Source organism: Oratosquilla oratoria, chromosome 37 (assembly GCF_046742065.1).
Source record: "Oratosquilla oratoria isolate Oo_2021 chromosome 37, ASM4674206v1, whole genome shotgun sequence".
NCBI lineage: Eukaryota > Metazoa > Arthropoda > Malacostraca > Stomatopoda > Squillidae > Oratosquilla > Oratosquilla oratoria.
The window spans coordinates 4,308,187-4,330,701 of record NC_134813.1 but is presented as its reverse complement, the minus strand read 5'-3'; the positions used below and the strand labels follow the sequence as shown (position 1 = coordinate 4,330,701).

General features: G+C 35.1%; 2 protein-coding genes across 2 annotated transcripts in view; one reads left to right on the top strand and one right to left on the bottom strand.

The window, feature by feature from the left end:
* LOC143019509 (uncharacterized) overlaps positions 1–22,515 on the bottom strand; it is a 99,775-nt gene that overhangs the window by 63,081 nt on the left and 14,179 nt on the right. The gene's annotated exons all lie outside the window — the stretch shown is intronic.
* Positions 1–22,515, top strand: part of LOC143019507 (brefeldin A-inhibited guanine nucleotide-exchange protein 3) — a 659,822-nt gene that overhangs the window by 636,377 nt on the left and 930 nt on the right. The window lies entirely within an intron of this gene.

The window sequence follows — 22,515 nt, the reverse complement described above, 5'->3', positions numbered from 1 at the left end:
CCACCCAGAAAATATATTGCTGATAAGTACTTGGATCTTGTGTATGAAAAGGAATATAAAAAGTGTGCAGATGATCTGAATAATGAAACTGTATGTCTTTCAATTGATGGGTGGTCTAACATCCATAATGAGCCCATAATATGTGTCACTCTAACAACATCCACTAGTCAGATATATTTAGTTGACACAATAGACACGTCAGGGAAACCTCACACTGCTGAATATCTTCTACAACTTGTACAAAATTCGATCAAGAAGGCTGAACAAGATTTTGGTTGTCACATTGGAAGTGTTGTGACAGACAATGCACCAAATGTCACCAAGATGAGAAAACTCCTGGAGGAATCGAGTGAACCTGAGCATACCGTCCTCACATACGGCTTATACCGTTCCTTGTATACTTGTAGCAAGTCTATATAACACTGCTCCTTATACTGATACGCTAAAAATGTCCTTTAGCAATCAGATCGCATATCAGATAGCAATCTCACAATGTTTAAAATCTATAAAAAAAATCTATTTAAATCAAATCTGTTTTAAATAAAATAAATGAATAAACTGTATGTCTTTCAATTGATGGGTGGTCTAACATCCATAATGAGCCCATAATATGTGTCACTCTAACAACATCCACTAGTCAGATATATTTAGTTGACACAATAGACACATCAGGGAAACCTCACACTGCTGAATATCTTCTACAACTTGTACAAAATTCGATCAAGAAGGCTGAACAAGATTTTGGTTGTCACATTGGAAGTGTTGTGACAGACAATGCACCAAATGTCACCAAGATGAGAAAACTCCTGGAGGAATCGAGTGAACCTGAGCATACCGTCCTCACATACGGCTTATACCGTTCCTTGTATACTTGTAGCAAGTCTATATAACACTGCTCCTTATATTGATACGCTAAAAATGTCCTTTAGCAATCAGATCGCATATCAGATAGCAATCTCACAATGTTTAAAATCTATAAAAAAAAAATCTATTTAAATAAAATCTGATTTAAATAAATGAAAAAAATCGATTTCTTATATATTTTTAAAAAGATAAAAAAAAAAAAAAAAAAAAAAGAATCGCCAACCCTGGTGTCCACTAATCTCATACAATAATACCTGTTAAGTCCGGCTAAAATTGGCATTTCAAAGCATAACAGCGCCTTAAAAATAGTTTCTTATTTCACAATAAAAGTTTATATTAGCTTATACTGCATTGAATAAGTCAATAGTTGATATATTTGTCCTATATACAATGTTAGGTTTCTAGTTTTGATAAATTTGTCCAATATAAAATGTTAGGTTACAAAGAAAGCAATGGCCTCCGCTAGCGGACCTAGGGATCTGGGTGCGCACTTCCTGTGTAATAGTAGTCCTTATATATATATATATATATATATATATATATATATATATATATATATATTTATATTTATATATATATGTATATGTATATATATATGTATATTTATATATATATATATGTTTATTTATATATATATATATATATATATATGTATATGTATATATATATATATATATATGTATATATATATATATATATATACGTATATATATACTACAACTAATACCATAGTCGCACGAAAGAATGAGTTGAGGAAGCGAAACTATATATTTTGATTGCTAACTACAATCCTCTTCAGTAGTACTACTGAAGCTGATTGCAGTTACCAATCGAAAAATATAGTTTCGCTAACTCATGTCTTTTGTGATAATTACTCCCAGGTCTTTTTCAGAACTCACTGTCTTTACTACCTTTGTACCGATTTTACATTGTCCTGATATATATATATATATATATATATATATATATATATATATATATATATATATATATATATATATATATATAATTTTTTTCTCCAAATTTCATTATGCTATATTTCTTTATGTTGAAGTCCACTTCCCACTTCTGACTCCATTTCCAAACCCTGTTCAGATCTCTCTGTAGCGACTCACACTCCGTTTCAGTATTTACTTTTCTCAGTAGTTTTGCGTCATCTGCAAAGAAGTTCATGTAACATTCCATGTCATTTACATAAAACAATAAACATTATTGGAGCCAATATTGATCCATGTGGGACACCACTATTCACTTCTTCCCAAGTAGAACTCTTATCTTTGAGCACTACTCTCATTTTTCTTTCATGGAAGTAATTCTCCATCCATTTCAATGACTTTCCCTATATCCCTCCTATGGTTTCCAGTTTTCTTAATATCTTTTTGTGTGGTACTTTAGCAAAATATTTTTGTAAATCTAGGAAAGCACAATCAGTCCATCCATCCCTTTCTTGTATTATGTCTATTTGTCTTGAATAGAAACGGATCAAATTTGTGGTACATGACTTTCCCTGTCTAAATCCAAATTGTCTCGGGTTAAGTATATTGTTTTCCTCCAGATGTTTTCTCCATCTGTTTTTAATAACTTTTTTTCACAAATTTTGGCTACTGTACTTTAAGGGAGACCTGTCTGTAATTTGTTGGGTCTTCCTTGTTTCCCCCTTTATATATTGGTACGATATTGACATTTCCTCAGTCTTCCGGTATTTCTTCTTCTTTGAGTGAGCAGCTTATTACCTTATATGCTTTGTCTATTAGTTCATCTATACATTCTATTAGTATCCAGTTAGCAATTCCATCTGTTTTTTCTTCTGACAGATAATCATTTACTTCATTTAATCCTGAGATCAAACTGTCTATGTTAGTATAAGTCACTTTTATTTTATTTTTTCTTCTCTATCTCGTTCTCTGTTCCTTTCGTTTTTTAATATACAATTTTCTCAGCCTCATGTCTAGTACTCTCCAATAGAGCTCATTTTCGATCTCCGTTCTTTTCTCATATATTTTCTTTAGCTTCACTTCTTAGTGTCTTCTCTCTTTTTCCTCATTGTTCATTTTTTTTTTTTTTTTACAAAGGATTATAAAGGCGGAGCATGCCGACAGGAGACCTTTTTGTCCATATCTAGGTCGGATAAATAAACAAATGAATAAATAAAAACTATAATAATGTAAATAATAAATAAAATACACAAATAAATGCATAGGTATAGTTAAATAATAAATAAACAGGTAAATAGAAAATAATAATAAATTGATATATAACTAATAATAAATAAGAATAAAAAATAATAAACAGACAAATGATGACAAAAATAAAAAATAAAATAAAATAAATTATAGTCATTACAGCATCTTGCTTAGGTGTTTATCTAAATGATTTTTAATGTTTATCTAACCTTCCTGCTTTTGCTAATAGTTCTACTACCATTTGTGACCTTAATTTGATCTTTAGAGTTTTTTATATATATATATATATATATATTTTTTAAGAATAGCCCCATTCTATGTACTTCTATGTAGAATGTTAGGTATCATGAGCCATAATGAACTTACAATATCCACCCAAGAAACACCCAAATATATATATATATATATATATATCTGTAGATATATATATATATATATACATATATATATGTATATATATACATATATGTATATATACATATATATATGTATATATTATATATATGTATACATATACATACATATATATATATATATATATATATATAATATATGTATATATATACATATATATATATATACATATGTATATAAATATTATATGTATGTAATATACATGTATGTATATGTATATATATATATATATATATATATGTATATGTGTATATATATATTATCTGTATATGTATATATATATATGTACATATATACATATATATATATATATATCTATATATCTATATATATATATATATATATATATATGTATTTGTATATGTATATAATATATATATATATATATATATACAATATTTATATAAGTACATAAATATATACAAATACATATATATATATATATACATATACATACATAAGTATATATATATGTATTTATATATATATGTATTTATATATGTATATGATTATATATATACATATATATATATATATATACATATATGTATATACATACATATATACATATATGTATATATATATATACATATACACGAGTATGTATATTTATACATGTATATATATATATATATATATATTTATATATACATGTGTACATATATATATATATATATATGTTATATATATATATATATATATATATATATATATATATATATATATATATATATATATATATATATATATATATATATATATACCTTTTGGGTAAAGTCTTTCTCGTAAACAATTACTGTTGAATGCTAAAGCACATGTGGCATCCATGAATTTTCGAGAAAATTTCTCTAACTTTCTAAGTTTCTTTTTCTCTTCATGGTTCAGTCTCTGGAGGAAAGTATGAAAATCGTCAGAATGGTGCTCCATTTTATACCGACAGCTGTTTCAACTATTTCACATGGTCGTCTTCAGAGTAAAACTGAATACAAATGTGAAATACATTGGAATATAAAGGCCGGTGGGCCGTACAAACAGCAGTGACGTTTGCCCACTGGAAGTTCCAAGCCGACAACACGTGCCATTAGCTTCCCGTAGGTCCCGGCGAGAGGGTGCAACTAGACATTTGCTCACCGGAAGTGACAACCCGACAAGACGTGACATAAGCCCATCGTAGGACTAGGGCCCCCCTTCCTGGCGCCGCCCACCCGCATATTCCTGGCGCCGCCCCACCAATCATATTCCACCGATTGGGATAACACAAAGAAAATTGTCTTAAGTAAGGATATTAAGCAAAGGAATATCATATAATCATGTTATATAAAAGTTTCATTTGAGAAAAACATGAATAGTATGGGAATGTATAAATTAGATAACTGTAAGAGGCCGGTAGATGGAGGTAGACAATTAGGTAGATGGAGAACACGAATGCTAATTCAATATCAGTTGTTATGACTGCGAAGTGCTGAGCCGGGAATTTGTTTAGTCGCCGTCCTGTCTAGGGAAACAACAGCCGATAGGCGACATAGCTGAGTCAGACTCGCGTTAGCTTGGATTTGACTGTTTTTATAAACAAGGGTTGGAGCGGCGATGAAATATGTTAATGTAACAATGTGTAAGCGCTAAGCTATTTTCCGTTTGACAAATGCTGAGGTAAACGGTATTGCTTGTGACAATGTAACTGCCTTTCGGATTGGAGGAAAAGGTGGAGAAGGAGAAAAATTATTGGTGGATGGATTTAAAGTCACGCCCATAAGGTGTGACACTTATTTGAGAAGTAAGAGGAGATTGGATGAGAAAAATTAGTGACGTCAGACGAAGGTGGCTTGGCGTATATGGAGATCTCGCTAGACGAAGACGGGAAGAAGAGAGAGACAAAGGATTACAAAGGCGGAGCATGCCGACAGGAGACCTTTTGATCCATATCTAGGTCGGATGCGGAAAAAAATCATATTAATAATAAAATAATAAGTAAACTATAATAACGTAAATAACAAATAAAATACATAAGTAAATGCATAGATATAGTTAAATAATAAACAAACAGGTAAATAGTAAATAATAATAAATTGACATATTACTAATAATAAATGAAAATCAGACAGACAAATGATAAAAAAACAAAAACAAATAATATAAGATAAATTATAATCATTACAGCATCTTACTTAGGTATTTATCTAAATTATTCTTAAACCTTCGAACCGAACTACATTGCACTACCTGTGCAGGAAGTTTATTCCATTCATTAACTACACGGTTGGCAAAGTTGTTTCTACCTACTTCCAAATTGAATCTATTTCCGGACAGTTTGAGACCATTGTTTCTTGTCTGATTCTCATTCAGTGTAAAAATTTGGTCACTTTTGATGTCAATTCCCTTTAAAATCTTAAAGACCTGTATCAAGTCACCTAGGAGTCTACGCTTTTTTTTAGGGAAAACAGATTGATGTGTTTTAGTCGATTTTTGTATGATTTATTTTTGGTATTTGGAATCAGTTTTGTGGCTCGCCGTTGTATTTTTTCCAGTCTGTCAATGTCTTTAATGAGATTCGGTGACCATACGGAAACAGCATATTCCAAATGTGGACGAACTAACGATTTATATAACTTGTTAATGAGTGATGGACTTTTGAAATCAAAAGATCGCGCAATCAGTCCTAGAATCTTATTTGCTTTCTCATAGGCTGAAATACACTGCTTGGATGATTTGAGATCGTTACTGATAATTACGCCGAGATCTTTTTCACTATCCACTTTTGTTAACGAATTTCCAAACAACTTGTAATCGTATTTACTGTTATTTTTACCTATGTGCATTACCTTGCATTTACTTGTGTTAAATTTCATTAGCCACTTTTCAGACCATTGCTGTAATTTATCAAAATCTTCTTGAATATCTAATTGGTTTGAGTGATCATTTGCCACTCCACACAGTTTTGTATCATCAGCAAATTTGGAAACAGTAGATTTTAGTCCATGGTCTATATCATTTATATATACTATGAATAGAAGTGGCCCAAGAACGGAACCCTGAGGAGCTCCACTCGTAACATTTTTCCATCTAGAAGTTTTTCCATTTAAAACAACTCTCTGTTTTCGACAATTCAACCAATTACTAGTCCAACCTAATAGGCTACCACTTATTCCGTGTGAAGCTAATTTAGTAAGTAGTCTTTCGTGTGGGACGGTATCAAAAGCTTTTGCAAAGTCTAGATATATTAAATCTATATTATTTCTTTTGTCATAATTCGAGATAACTGTATCGTAGAATTCGAGTAAGTTAGTCACGCAAGAACGTTTCTGTCTGAAACCATGCTGGCTATCATTTATCAAACTCTGTGTGTAACCTAAGACAGTGTAAATTTAGTGAGAAGAAAAGAAAAAGAATTCCATCACTTTCCTTAACCTAAGGACTGGACTGAAGTATGAGAAGTACAAGGCATGGGGCCTACTGAATAAGAGGAACTTGGAATTAGTGAAACTGACGTAACGAAGGCATGGGGCCTTGTGAGTGAATTACTAGACTAGAAGTGTTATCGCTCGGGGACCGACAGTGGTGAACAGCGGTGCGACGAACTGGGTGCTAAACACACCTCCGAAGAGATTATAAGACTGGTGCAAGACAGACTGGTGCGTGAAGTGGTGCAAGCAAGATAGACTGGTGCGAAGTGGTGCGAGAAAGTCTACGGGAATAAGGCAACCACAACCAAGAGTGTGTTGGTTTCAAGGACGAGGTGACGACGAAGGTCTGACGGGACGATCGACTACGGAGCCACGACTACGAGAGGAACGAGGAACGAGGGATCTACAAACTACGAGCAACTACTATTACGAGTGGAACAAGCAAATTTTCAAGGTGATCCATCTACAAGACGGTCTTTAACTGAGGAACAACGTCGCTGGCGAATCACAAGGCTGAGGAAGGAGGACGAGATAGAAGTTGACATCGCGAAGTGACATCGCAAGCAAATACGTGGAGGCAGCCAGGTTAAAGTAAGTTATGACCACCCAGTCTAACGTGTTGAGACATCAGGTTCATATCTCCAACATAAATATTCCAAAATTTACTGGGGAAGCTAATACCTATGGGGTCAACAAATATCTTAATTTGATAGACACTCTTATTGTAAGCAAAAATATAACAGATAAGAAAAGAAAAATAGAGGTCCTGAAGGAGAATATTGACCCTGAAAAAGGAAGGGCTAGGTTTATCATTAATTTCCAGCAAATGGAAGATATAAACCAATATGAAGATTATAAGAAAGCCTTCATTAAACATTTTATGTCCAAATGTGACCAGGATCCTATTAGGTCATTAGTTAAGATGATAAAGGAAATTGGAATTAGTGAAACTGACGTAACGAAGGCATGGGGCCCTTTGAGTGAATTTCTAGACTAGAAGTGTTATCGGTCGGGGACCGACAATAACTTTCTAATATACAAAATTTTTGACAGTTGCTGGATCAAATGTCCGGCAGTGCTGAGAGAGTGAGGTCACAATGGACCTGTCCTAATTCCCCCCTAGTGTACTTCTTTGGTATAGATATTGTCAGTTTCCTTACTCTATACCTTTGAAAATGTTTTAAATAGACGAAAACGTTCGGTCACCTTTCATTTTATTTTCCAAGTGGTTTTATTACACATTTTGTGAATCACGTGTTTTTGTGATTTATTCGCATATATATATATATATATATATATATATATATATATTTATATATATACATATATATATATATATATATACATATATATATATATATATATATATATATACACACAGTATGTACGAGTGGTACTAACAGACTTGCAATTGAAACTTCACGAAAGAGAGCCGAAAACCGCTATAAACGTCACCAACGTATGGCTGGAGCCCAACCAACTCCTCGCGAAGAACACCTTTGTCACAAATGCAATAAAATTTCCCGCTCCCTCATTGGACTCAACAGCCACCTGCGATGGCATGGACAACACAATCGTTAAGATTCATCATCTTCACAAACTTATCATCTTCACAAAGGGATACAGAACAGCGTCGCCATCGGGAACGATGGACCGCCATAACTAACTAATATATATATATATATATATATATATATATATATATATATATGTATATATATATATATATATTTATATATATATATATATATACACATGTATGTACAACACTGAATGGGTCCCAGTGAACAGATTTACATTTATCAACCACAATTCACCTTAATTTTAAGCCATCAACATCGAGACACTCGAGGAGGCATACATGCAGAAATTGAAACGTGGTACAGCCAAGAACTCGAACCTGCGCTAGCACGTGACAAGTGATAGTGACTTAACGGTTAAGTCACTATCACCTCGAGTGTCTTGATGTTAATGGCTTAGAATTAAAGTGAATTGTGGTTTGTATATATATATATATAAACATGTATATATATATATATATGTATATATATATAATTATATATATATATATATATATATATATTGCTATAGTTGGTTAGCAGATCCTCTTTTAGGTAAATGTCATTAAAATTTGCAGACAGACTCCGGACCCATTCACTATCCCCACATCAAAAGACATCGAACTCTGCTTTCGGCTCACAGCCGCTAGGCCCAAGGGCGGCGCCACGCGTCCTGCTTCCTGATTGGCCAACCGGATCAGCACTGAAGTGTTTGTGATCTGTGTATTGTGCATTTATAATCATTTCCCACACACTGTACTCATTAGCACTGAAGATGCCTAACAGTTTGGCGAAAGCTCTGCATAAAAATTGAAAACATAATTCCCATGCCTTTACCTATACCACCAATGCTATTTGGCCAGGTAATTAGAGAACTTAGCACGACACAGCGCGCCAGCATAAGAAAAGTCGAGAATGTCAGCAAAAAATTCGTGAACACAGAAGCTGCTGCAAATTTTAATGACATATATATATATATATATATATATATATATATATATATATATATATATATATATATATATATATGTGTGTGTGTGTGTATGTATATATACATACATATATACATATATATATATGTATATATATATATATGTACGTATATACATACATACATATATATATATATATATATATATATATATATATATATTACAAAGGATTACAAAGCAGGAGCATGCCGACAGGAGATCTTTTTGTCTGTAACTTGGTCGGAAGCGAGAAAAAATTATAATAATATAAATAATACATACATGCATATATATACCAAGGCTTTTTCCCCCTTACAAGGGAGGTAGCCAAAAAGGAAAAGGCATAAAATCATTTCCACCCATTCCATCCCTGAATACACTCCACACCCCTCCACCCTCCCTCTTATCTCAGCACCTCCTGGATGACGGGTCATCCCTGCACCTTGTCCACTGCCCTGGGTCAGAAGCAGTATCGCAAGACACAAGACATCCACAGCAAGGCCGCTTCATTAAATCGGCGACCCCCCTCTCCGTCCCCCCATTGCATAAAAGGAGAGGACGGGGGAGAAATCCCTTCGGGCTGCGTCAAATTTTGCTCACACATACTACCTCACCCCCCATCCCCCCGCCCATTCCACCTCATGCAATTACAACATCATTCATATACAACCATTCTCCATTCACCTCTGTCTTCTGTCCTCTCCCGTCCTTCCTCAACAGACATTCCCCTCTTCCCCAAAGCCCCCTTCACCCCATCCATCCATCTCATCCTAGGACGTCCCCTCATGTTCACTCACTCCACATCTGCCTTCCATACCTCTTTTACTAGTCTTTCTTCACTCATTCTTTCCATGTGTCCAAACTATCCTAATATTCTTTCATCAACCCTATCTCCCAGCTCCTTTTCCACCCCTGTTCTCCTCCTCACCTCCTCATTTCTCACTCTATCTAGTCTAGTAACCCCCATCATACTTCTCAGACACCTGATCTCAAACACATTCAAACTCCTTCTCTCTTCTTCTCCTATGTTCCATGTTTCTGCCCCATACAGTGATGTTGGCACAATCACTCCCTCATACAGTCTCCTCTTAGCATCCATTCCTAAATGTCTATTCCTCATTACACTCTTTAATCCACTAAGGCATTTACTCGCTTCTCTCAATCTACATTCTACCTCCACCTTCACTCCACCTTTTCCTGCCACATTTGCACCCAAGTATCTAAAACTATCCACTTCCTCCAGTCGCTCTCCCTTAATGCTCACTTCCAGTCTACTGCCACTTCCACCCCTTGTACATCTCATCACCTTACTTTTACCCACATTTATCTTTAGCTTTCTTCTATCACATATCCTCCCAAACTCTGCCACCAACTTCCTCAATCCCTCCTCCGATCCTGCCACAATCGCAGTGTCGTCCGCAAACAACAGCTGGCTCACCTCCCACTTTTCTCCATTTTCCTTAACCATCTCCAATCCCTTGCCCACTACCCATGCATTTACCTCTCGCACCACCCCATCCATGTATAAGTTGAACAGCCAGGGTTACATAACGCATCCTTGACGAAGTCCCACCTTTACCTCAAACCACTCACTCTCTCCATTTCCAATCCTGACACAGGCTCTACTACTCTCATAAAAACTCTTGACAGCTCCCAAAAGCTTTCCTCCTATCCCGTATATCCTCAAAACCTCCCACAGTGCCTTTCTGTCTACCCTATCATAAGCCTTTTCCAGATTACAAAGGATTACAAAGGCGGAGCATGCCGACAGGAGACCTTTTGATCCATATCTAGGTCGGATGCGAAAAAAAAATCATATTAATAATAAAATAATAAATAAAAACTATGATCATGTAAATAACAAATAAAATACATAAATAAATGCATAGGTATAGTTAAATAATAAACAAACAGGTAAATAGTAAATAATAATAAATTGACATATAACTAATAATAAATGAAAATCAGACAGACAAATGATAACAAAACAAAAACAAATAATATAAGATAAATCATAATCATTACAGCATCTTACTTAGGTATTTATCTAAATGATTCTTAAAGCTTCGAACTGAATTACATTGCATTTCCCCTTTCCTATAGCTTTCTCACATATCTGTCTTACCACAAAGATCTGATCTACACAACCTCTACCTGTCCTAAATCCACACTGTTCCTCACCAATTACTCCTGTTCCTCTCCTAATCCTCTCAATCAAGATCCTCCCATAAGCCTTCCCAACTACGCTTAACAAGCTAATCCCTCTGAAACTACTACATTCACACTTGTCCCCTTTTCGCTTGTAAAGAGGAACTATACAGGCACTTCTCCAGTCCTCCGGTACTCTACCCTCTCTCCAGCAAACATTAAAAAACCTCACCAACCAGTCCACCATCACTGAACCTCCCTTTTTCAGACATTCTGCATGGCATCCATCCAGACCAGGTGCCTTACCTGCTTTCATCATTTTAACAACTGCCTTCACCTCATTCTTCCTTATTTCTCCTCCATTCTCCTCACTCATCACTCATCACTCTTATTTTCTTCGCATTTCCCACTGCAGCTATCTTTCCCTCCCTATCCTCCTTCACATTTAGCAACTCCCTAAAATACTCTGCCCATCTTCCCCTTACTGCTTTATTTTCCATTATCATCTCTCCATCTGCACCTTTTACCTTTTCTTCTCTACTTGATTCGCCTCCTCTTCCTCTCTTAATTTCTTTACATAGGTATAGTTAAGTAATAAACAGATAAATAGCAAATAATAATAAATTGACAGGTTGCTAATAATAAATGAAAATCAAGCAAACAATAATACACAAACAGGCAAATAATAACAAACATACATAATACAAAGTAAATGGCAGGCATTACAGCATCTTCCTTAGGTGTAGATCTAAACGAATCTTAAAGCTTCGAACTGAACTACATTGCACTGCCTCTGCAGGGTGTTTATTCCATTAACTACATGGTTGGCGAATTTGTTTCTATCTACTTCCAAATCAAATATATTTCCTGACGGTTTGAGACCATTATTTCTTGTCGGATTCTCATACAGTGTGAAAATTTTGTCACTTTTGATGCTGTCAATTCCATTAAGAATCATAAAGACCTGTGTCAAGTCACGTCTGAGTCTACTTTTTTTCAGCGAAAACAGATTAATATTTTTAGTCGATTTTCGTATGACTTATTTTTGATATTTGGAATCAGTTTTGTGGCTCGCCGTTGTACTTTTTCCAATCTGTCAATGTCTTTAATGAGATTCGGTGACCATATGTAAACATTATATTCCAAATGTGGATGAACTAACGAATTATATTGTTTATTAATGCTAGATGGACTTTTGAAGTCAAAAGATCGCGCAATCAGTCTTAGAATCTTGTTTGCTTTCTCAGAGGCTTAGATTATTTGAGATTGTTCCTAATTATTACGCCGATATTCTTTTCACTATCCACTTTTGTTAACGAATTTCCAAATAACTTGTAATCGTACTTACTGTTATTTTTACCTATATACATAATCTTGCATTTACTTGTGTTAAATTTCGTTAGCCACTTTTGCTGTAATTTATCTAAATCTTCTTAAATATCTAAATGATTTAAACTATCATTTGCCTTTGCGCATAATTTTGTATCATTACCAAATTTGTAGACAATAGATTTTAGTCCGTGGTCTATATTATTTATACTACGAATAGAAGTGACCCAAGAACGGAACCCTGAGGAACTCCATTCATAAATTTTTTCCACTGCTTCAGTCCGCTCGTGACCTCAGCTCAGTCCGCTCGTGACCTCAGCTAGAGACCTCGTTTTTCTGCACAGACACCAGCTAGCGAATACCTGTGAATTTTATATCTCCGAATAGTGCTAAGTGATTGTGTTGTGTTTTTGTAATTGTATACGTATAGCGCTATACAGTTACAGATATAATATAAAGTGCAGGGTTCTATTTAATTTCAAAACAGTTTTCTGTTACCGTACTCCAAAGGTAGGAGAAATAGTATAAGGTAAGCAGAGTAAGCTTCGCGTATTTAGTTTATTAGAGACCGCTTTGATTTTTGTTGTTGTTGATTTGTATTTTCTCTTTGCCGTTTTTATTGCTAAAGGGGGAGCGAAATGGCTTGTGAAGGTTGCGTGAACCTAGAGGTCCGTCTCAGGATGTGTGAGGAGGAAATTCGGCTTCTCAGGAGTGCGCTCCGTGAGAAGAGTGAACCCTCCCCACAACCCAAAGAGCGTTCCACTTCTTCACCTACTGTCACTGCCATGAGCGAGTGGCGCTCCGTGGGGTCCCGTTTGCCGAGCCCGCGTTCGGTAGACGTGTGCCCTGTGGAGCAACCGCTGGCTCTAGTCAATCGTTTTGCTCTACTGGAGGATGAAGTGGCTGAAAACCAGGAGTTCTTGGTGGTGGGGGACTCCATGGTTCGAGGCTATGACGACATCCTGCAGCGAAAGACTAAGCGACGTTGCAAGCTTGTATGTCAACCGGGCCGTGGGATCGTTGATTGTACCCGGTCCATCAGGGAGCAAGGACGGAAGAACTCGGTTACGATTGTTCATACGGGAAGTAACGATGTAGGTAGGGTGAGATCAGAGGAGCTTGTTCGGAATTACAAGGTCCTCCTTCAGGAGATGAAGGAACGTGGGAGCCGTCACGTAGTCTGTGGGATCCTCCCGAGGATCTACGCAGGTTCGTGTTGGAACAGTAGAGCCATAGGGATCAATGATAGGATATCGCAGTTGTGCACACAATTGGGATACCACTTTCTTGATCCTTGGTATCTCTTTTCTAGGCGCCATGACCTTTACGCTTCTGATGGGATCCACCTTACCCGCAGAGGCAAAGATGTTCTTACAAACCTCATTGTGGGAGTTTGTAATGAACTAGCTCCTTTTTTAGGGTAGAAGGCCAAAGGGAAGGGGAAATAGAATGTACTTGGGAAAACAGTGTAGAGTATAGCATTAATGTAGAACAATGTACCAGTATAGGACAAAATATAATTTTAGGATTTAATGTCGCTAGAGGACGAAATGTCACATTAGGATATAATGTCATAGGCCAAAATGTCACAATGGGATGTAATAACAGTGGAGGACAAAAGATCACGATGGGAAGTAATGATAGTGGAGAACAAAATATCACGATAGGATGTAATGATAATGGAGGAGAAAATATCACGGTAGGATATAATGTCATTGAAGGCCAAAATGTAATTTTAGGAAGGGATACCGGACAGAATGTCAATGAAGGCCAATATATCATGATAGGATGTAATATCGCTAGAGGACGATATGACACATTAGGATGTAATGTCATAGGACAAAATGTCACAATGGGATGTAATGACAGTGGAGGACAAAAGATCACGATGGGAAATAATGATAGTGGAGAACAAAATATCACGATAGGATGTAATGATAATGGAGGAGAAAATATCACGGTAGGATATAATGTCAGTGAAGGACAAAATATAATTTTAGAAAGAGATACCGGACAGAATGTCAATGAAGGCCAAAATATCAAGATAGGATGTAATGACAGTGGAAGACAAAAGATCACGATGGGATGTAATTATAGTGGAGGAAAAAATATCACGGTAGGATATAATGTCACTGGAGGACAAAATATAATTTTAGAAAGGGATGCCGGACATAATGTCACTGAACGATGGGAGGCCGGCGTGAATCACGGTGACGTAGGGGGACAAAATGTACAAAATAGATCGGATGACCGTAATCGACCAGATGTCCGTGATGGGGGAAATTTTAATTTTGATAGGAGAAATGTTAATGAGGCATTGAATGTCAATGAAGGACCAAATAATAATAATATAGAGCAAGGCATAAATAAAAAATAAAATGATAATATAAGACATGATATTGAAACTCAAAATGTGGCAAAAAGAAATAATCACGAGTTTCTTAAAACTATGTACTTTAATGCTCGTAGTATTAGGAACAAATTTCAAGAAATACAGGCGTATGTCAAAAGCGAAAATCTCGATATGATAGGAATAACTGAGACATGGTTAAATGGTACAGAGTTCGAAGCTGAATTTAATATTGCGGGATTTAAACACTTTCATCAGGATAGAAACCACAAGAAAGGTGGGGGTGTTCTATTGTACGTTAAAAACAATGTTCATGCTTGTGTTTTAGAGAAAGTGAAACAGGATGCATATGACAGTTTGTGGGTTGAGTTAACCCTAACAAATGGACAAAAAATGAATATAGGTGTAATATATAGGCCAAAGACATTATCATTAGTAGACGACAAACTGTTATTTCAAGAACTGTCTAGTTTCTGCAACCGGGATTTATTGATAATGGGTGATTTCAATTTTACTGACATTGATTGGATGACCCTTGAACATGGCCATATAGGTAGACGCTTGATTGATTTTCTTGGTGACAATTACTTAATTCAGCATGTAAAAGAGCCCACAAGATATGGAAACTTGCTCGATTTATTGATCACTAGCCGCGAAAGCATGGTAACTGATGTAGAAGTCGGTGAATCTGTTGCAAATAGCGATCACAATTTAGTCAGATTCAAACTCCTAAACAATTTTAGAATAGATACTTGTGCTTCTAAAATACCCGATTTCAGTAAAGCTCAGTTCATAGAACTACGTCAGGAGCTTCAGCTTACAGATTGGGAGGCAAAATTAAACGAAAGACCTGTAGATCAGATGTGGGAAATATTTCAAAATACGCTCACTAAGATGATTCAAACTTACATTCCTTTTAAGGACAGACGTCCCCCAAATCAGGCTCGCCCAAAGTGGCTCGACAAAGAAACTGAAAAAAGTATTGCTAAAAAGAGACAGGCTTATAAGAAATATAAGTGCTCGGGTGCATCTAATGACTATGAAAGTTATGTATCAATACAGAGAGATTTAAAAAAGACAATAAGAAAAAGAAAACGACAATACGAAATGAACATCGCTGATAAATCCAAAGAGAATCCCAAAGAATTCTATAGTTACATTAGAGATAAAAAGGTTGTTAGGAATCACATTGGTCCACTATTATCTGCTGACGGTCAACTTGAATATTCAAATGAAGGAATGTGTAATATCTTAAACAATTATTTTAGCTCGGTATTCGTAAACGAAACACCTCAAAGTGAATTCCAAACTGAAACCTGTGAAAAGTCTGGGGTAAACTTACTCACTACGGTAAATATAACAAAAGAAAAAATTAAAAGGTGTATAGACAAACTCAAAGTTAATAAAACACCAGGGCCTGACGGTTGGCATCCAAGAATCTTAAAGGAAATGAAAAATGAGATTGTTGTTCCATTAGAAATTATTTTCAAGAAATCCATCATATCCGGAGATGTCCCAAGAGAATGGAAGCTAGCTAACGTTACTCCCATATTCAAAAAAGGTGACAAAAAGAAACCAAATAACTATAGGCCTATAAGTTTGACTTCGATCGTAGGAAAAATAATGGAAACTATCATCAGAGATGATATCGAATATCATTTAGAAAGTAACCGTTTGATAAATGATAGCCAGCATGGTTTCAGACGGAAACGTTCTTGCGTGACTAACTTACTCGAATTCTACAACACAGTTATCTCGAATTATGACAAAAGAAACAATATAGATTTAATATATCTAGACTTTGCAAAAGCTTTTGATACCGTCCCACACGAAAGACTACTTACTAAATTAGCTTTGCATGGAATAAGTGGTAGCCTATTAGGTTGGACTAGTAATTGGTTGAAAGGTCGAAAACAGAGAGTTGTTTTAAATGGAAAAACTTCTGGATGGAAAAATGTTGCAAGTGGAGTTCCTCAGGGTTCCGTTCTTGGGCCACTTCTATTCATAGTATATATAAATGATATAGACCATGGATTAAAATCTACTGTTTCCAAATTTGCTGATGATACAAAACTGTGCGGAGTGGCAAATGATCACTCAAACCAATTAGATATTCAAGAAGATTTAGATCAATTACAGCAATGGTCTGAAAAGTGGCTAATGAAATTTAACACAAGTAAATGCAAGGTAATGCACATAGGTAAAAATAACAGTAAGTACGATTACAAGTTATTTGGAAATTCGTTAACAAAAGTGGATAGTGAAAAAGATCTCGGCGTAATTATCAGTAACGACCTCAAATCATCCAAGCAGTGTATTTCAGCCTCTGAGAAAGCAAATAAGATTCTGGGATTGATTGCGCGATCTTTTGATTTCAAAAGTCCATCACTCATTAACAAGCTATATAAATCGTTAGTTCGTCCACATTTGGAATATGCTGTTTCCGTATGGTCACCGAATCTCATTAAAGACATTGACAGACTGGAAAAAGTACAACGGCGAGCCACAAAACTGATTCCAAATATCAAAAATAAATCATACGAAAATCGACTTAAGCACATGAATCTGTTTTCCCTAAAAAAGCGTAGACTCAGAGGTGACGTGATACAGGTCTTTAAGATTTTAAAGGGAATTGACAACATCAAAAGTGACCAAATTTTCACATTGAATGAGAATCAGACAAGAAACAATGGTCTCAAACTGTCCGGAAATAGATTCAATTTGGAAGTAGGTAGAAACAACTTTGCCAACCGTGTAGTTAATGAATGGAATAAACTTCCTGCACAGGTAGTGCAATGTAGTTCAGTTCGAAGCTTTAAGAATCATTTAGATAAATACCTAAGTAAGATGCTGTAATGATTATAATTTATGTTATATTATTTGTTTTTGTTTTGTTATAATTTGTCTGTCTGATTTTCATTTATTATTAGTTATATGTCAATTTATAATAATTTACTATTTACCTTTTTTTTGTTATTCAACTATACCTATGCATTTATTTATGTATTTTATTTGTTATTTTTACATTATTATAGTTTTAATTTATTATTAATATGATTTTTTTTTTTTTTTTTGCATCCGACCTAGATATGGATCAAAAGGTCTCCTGTCGGCATGCTCCGCCTTTGTAATCCCTTGTAATTACGCCGATATCCTTTTCACTATCTACTTTTGTTAACGAATTTCCAAATAATTAGTAATCGTACTTACTGTTATTTTTACCTAGGTGCATAATCTTGCATTTACTTGTGTTAAATTTCATTAGTCACTTTTGGTGTAGTTTATCTAAATCTTCTTGAATATCTAAATGATTTAAACTATCATTTGCCTTTGCGCATAATTTTGTATCATTAGCAAATTTGTAGACAATAGATTTTAGTCCGTGGTCTATATCATTTATATATATTACGAATAGAAGTGACCCAAGAACGGAACCCTGAGGAACTCCACTCATAAATATTTTCCATGTAGAAGTTTTGCCATTTAGAACAACTCTGTTTTTGATCATTCAACCAATTACTAGGCCAACTTAGTAGGCTACCACTTATTCCGTGTGAAGCTAATTCAATAAGTAGTCTTTCGTTGGAGACTGTATCATAAGCTTTTGCAAAGTCTAGATATATTAAATCTATATTGTTTCTTTTGTCATAATTCAAGATGACTGTATTGCACAATTCGAGTAAGGCACGAGAAGAAACTTAAGAAAGACAGTTGCAGAAGAGATTTGAAAAAAACAGCTTTCCACACAGAGTAATAGATACATGGAATAAATTGAAAGAGAAAACAGGGAGTGCCAAAACTATACATGATTTTAAGAAAGAACTGGATGCGGAAAGATACAATTGCGGGTCACTACGAGCATAGCTCTTCTCCCGCAGAATACAACTAGGTAAATACAACAAGGTAAATACACACACACACACACACACACACACACACACACACACACACACACACACACACACACACACACACGCACACACACGTACTTGATACTCCAAGGAAAAACCAAAGGTGGGAAACTAACATTGTTTCATGGTTTCAATGAAACCCAGGTGAAATAGGTAAAAACTTAGATGTAGATAGAGAAATTAGATATAGTAATGCATTAAGAAATCGCGAAGTAAATGACTTAATGGAAGAAATCATAGATCTAAAATTGGATTACCGAGCTGTACTTAGGGAATTTATTACTTTGCGTAAGAGTAATGAACAAACGATTAAAGAATTAAGTGACCTAAAGAGTGAAATTGAAATCCTCAAAAGAGAAAACGAAAGAATGAAGAATGAGGACAAAAATAAAAATTAAGAACTGAAAAAGGAGGTCAAAGAGCAATTACAAGTAGTGACTGGGAAGGTGGAAGAGCTAATCAAAGAAACAGACCCCATTGAAATAAAAAATCAATGAAAACAAGACCAGGAAAAAAATATATATCTTTTAGAGAAATAGTACAAAAGCAGATGGAGAAAAATACAAAAGAAACTGTTATGAAAGTAATTAAAGAAAAGGGAAATTGGGTGAGAGATACAATTGACAAAGGTAAGTGCATTGTGGTCCATGGTATCCAGGAAAAACATGATATGTATAGATACCAGAGAGAAAAGGAGGAGAAGGAAATGGGTAAGGAAATTTTGAAAGAAATACAGGAGGAAGGGCAATTTTTTGATAGAGAAATCGACGAAATCCATAGGATAGGCAAATATTCAAAAGAAAAACAACATAGACCTCTGAAAATAAAACTAAGAACTCAAATGATAGCCGAGGAGGTATTATCGAAAGCGGTTAAATTGGCAAACAGCGAGAAATTCAAACATATATGGATAAAAAAGGAAATGAGTGATGAGGAAAAAGAGAAAGACAAAGCTCTCAGAATTGAAGCCAATGATAGAAATGAGAAAAGAACAGAGACGGAAAAAAACGAGTTTTTTTTTTGGAGAGTACTGGAATTGAGACTGAAAAAATGGTACATAGAAAAATGGAAATTTAAACCAAAAAAGAAAAGAAAATATGAAACTAAAAGTGGCATACACAAATAATGGCATGATCTCTGGAATCAATACACTACATGACTATCTAGAAATAGAAAAAACCTGACATTATGGGAATTGTAGAGACAAAACTGAAAGGACCTCTATCAACAAGCATAGTGGGACAAGGTCTATACAACCACTGGGTGAAAAATAGAACAGACAAGTAGGAAGGTGTCATAATATTGACCAAAAAGGGTCTAAATGTGACAAAGATTAATGAAGGCCATGGGAATGTAGAATTAATCATGATCGAAACTGTAAACAAAAAGATGAAAAATAGAAAATTTTTAGCAGTGTATGTGCCACCAAAAACACAGGCTTGGTTGGATAGCGAACATTCTAATTTACTGGAAGACACAATGAATGTGCTAAACGAGTCACTGAAAGAGGGTGGTAACATAGTAATCATGGGCAATTTTAATGCAAAGGATATAATCTGGGAAGAAATGAACTTTGGAGCAACATTCTACTGGATATGACCATCGAATACACCTTAACACAATGGGTTAAGGAAAATACTAGATATAATAAATAAACCTAGATGTCAGGAAATCGCATGGACCGGATGGAATTGCAAATTGGATACTGAAAGAGTGTATAGACGAACTGACAGACAAATTATACAAGATAATAGACTTCTCACTCAAAGAATGAAAGGTACCGCAAGACTGGAAAGATGCAAACATAGTACCAGTATATAAAGGAGGAAATAAAGAAGATCCTACAAACTTCACAAATGTATCCCTTACAAGCACAATAGCAAAAATATGCGAAAAAATCATCAGAAACAAATGGACCAAACACTTGGAAGAAAATAAAATAATAAACCCTAAACAATTTGGATTTAGAAGTGGAAGATCGTGTACCACAAACTTAATTTGCTTTTACTCGAGATTAATTGAGATAATACAAGAAAGAGATGGCTGGGCAGATTGCGCCTTCTTGGACTTGCAGAAGGCATTTGATAAAGTACAACATAAAAAATTAAAATTGATAAGAAAAATAGAAAAAAAAATAGGAGGAATACAAGGTAAGCTACTGGAATGGATGAGGGATTTCTTAATTGGGAGAAAAAGGAAAGTGGTACTTAGAGACAAAAATTCGAACTGGAAAGATGTAAAGAGTGGCGTCCCGCAGGGCTCTGTATTGGCTCCTTTAATGTTTGCCATATATATAAATAATATGGATGAGGGAGCAAATTGTTACATGAACCTTTTTGCTGATGATGCCAAATTACTCAAGAGAGTAAGAACAGAAGAAGATTGCAAATCGCCACAAGAAGACCTAGACAAAATATGGGAATGGAGTCAGAGATGTAAAATGAACTTCAACAATAAGAAATGTAGCATAATGGAATTTGGAAAAACAAAAATAGAATATCGGGTCAATATAAAATTGGAAACCAGGAAGTCAAAAAAGTCGATTCAGAAAGGGACCTAGGAGTGATCATCTCAAGTGACTTGACACCTGAAAAACGTGTCAATAAATTATTTGGAGAGACTATTAGCTTAAGATCAATGAAAGTAGCTTTCGACTTCATGGATGAGGAGATGGTTAAAAAATAGTGGTTACACTAATAAGACCTAAACTAGAATATGCTGCAACACTATGGGCACCTAGCACAAAAAAGAACAAAAGAAAATTAGAAAGAATTAAAAGAACAGCGACAAAAAATGGCACCTACACTATCAAATCTGACATAAGAACAAAGACTGGAGAAATTACATCTATCAACACTGGAACAGAGAAGAGAAAGAATTGATTTGTCTACCATTTACAGAATTATGAAAGGGATGGAAATTCTCGATAGAGACGACTTATTAAAATGGGACAGAAGAGAAACAAGAGGACACGAAAAGAATCTAAAGGACAGTTACAGAGGAGACCTGAAAAAGAATAGCTTCCCATATAGAGTGATTGATGTCTGGAACAAATCTAACGGAGAAACAGTGAGTGCCAAAACTAGGGTTGCCGCCCGTTCCGTAAAATACGGAATCGTCCCTTATTTGAGAATAAAATGTTGCGTCCCGTACTGACTCAATACGGGACGCGGTTTGTTCCGTATTTTCCCGAGTGCCCACTGCACCTCTCTGCCTGTTGTAAATTGTGCCTCTCTTGTGTTGAACCATTTATTTTGGGCAACTTTTGATGGAAATCCGCTACTTTTTATACCTTTTTCCGCTACTTTTTCTGAAAATTTCTGGCAACCCCCTCAGTGGCGCCTGCCTCGCTCCCTCAGTGCTCACTGAGCCACTGAACTGTCAA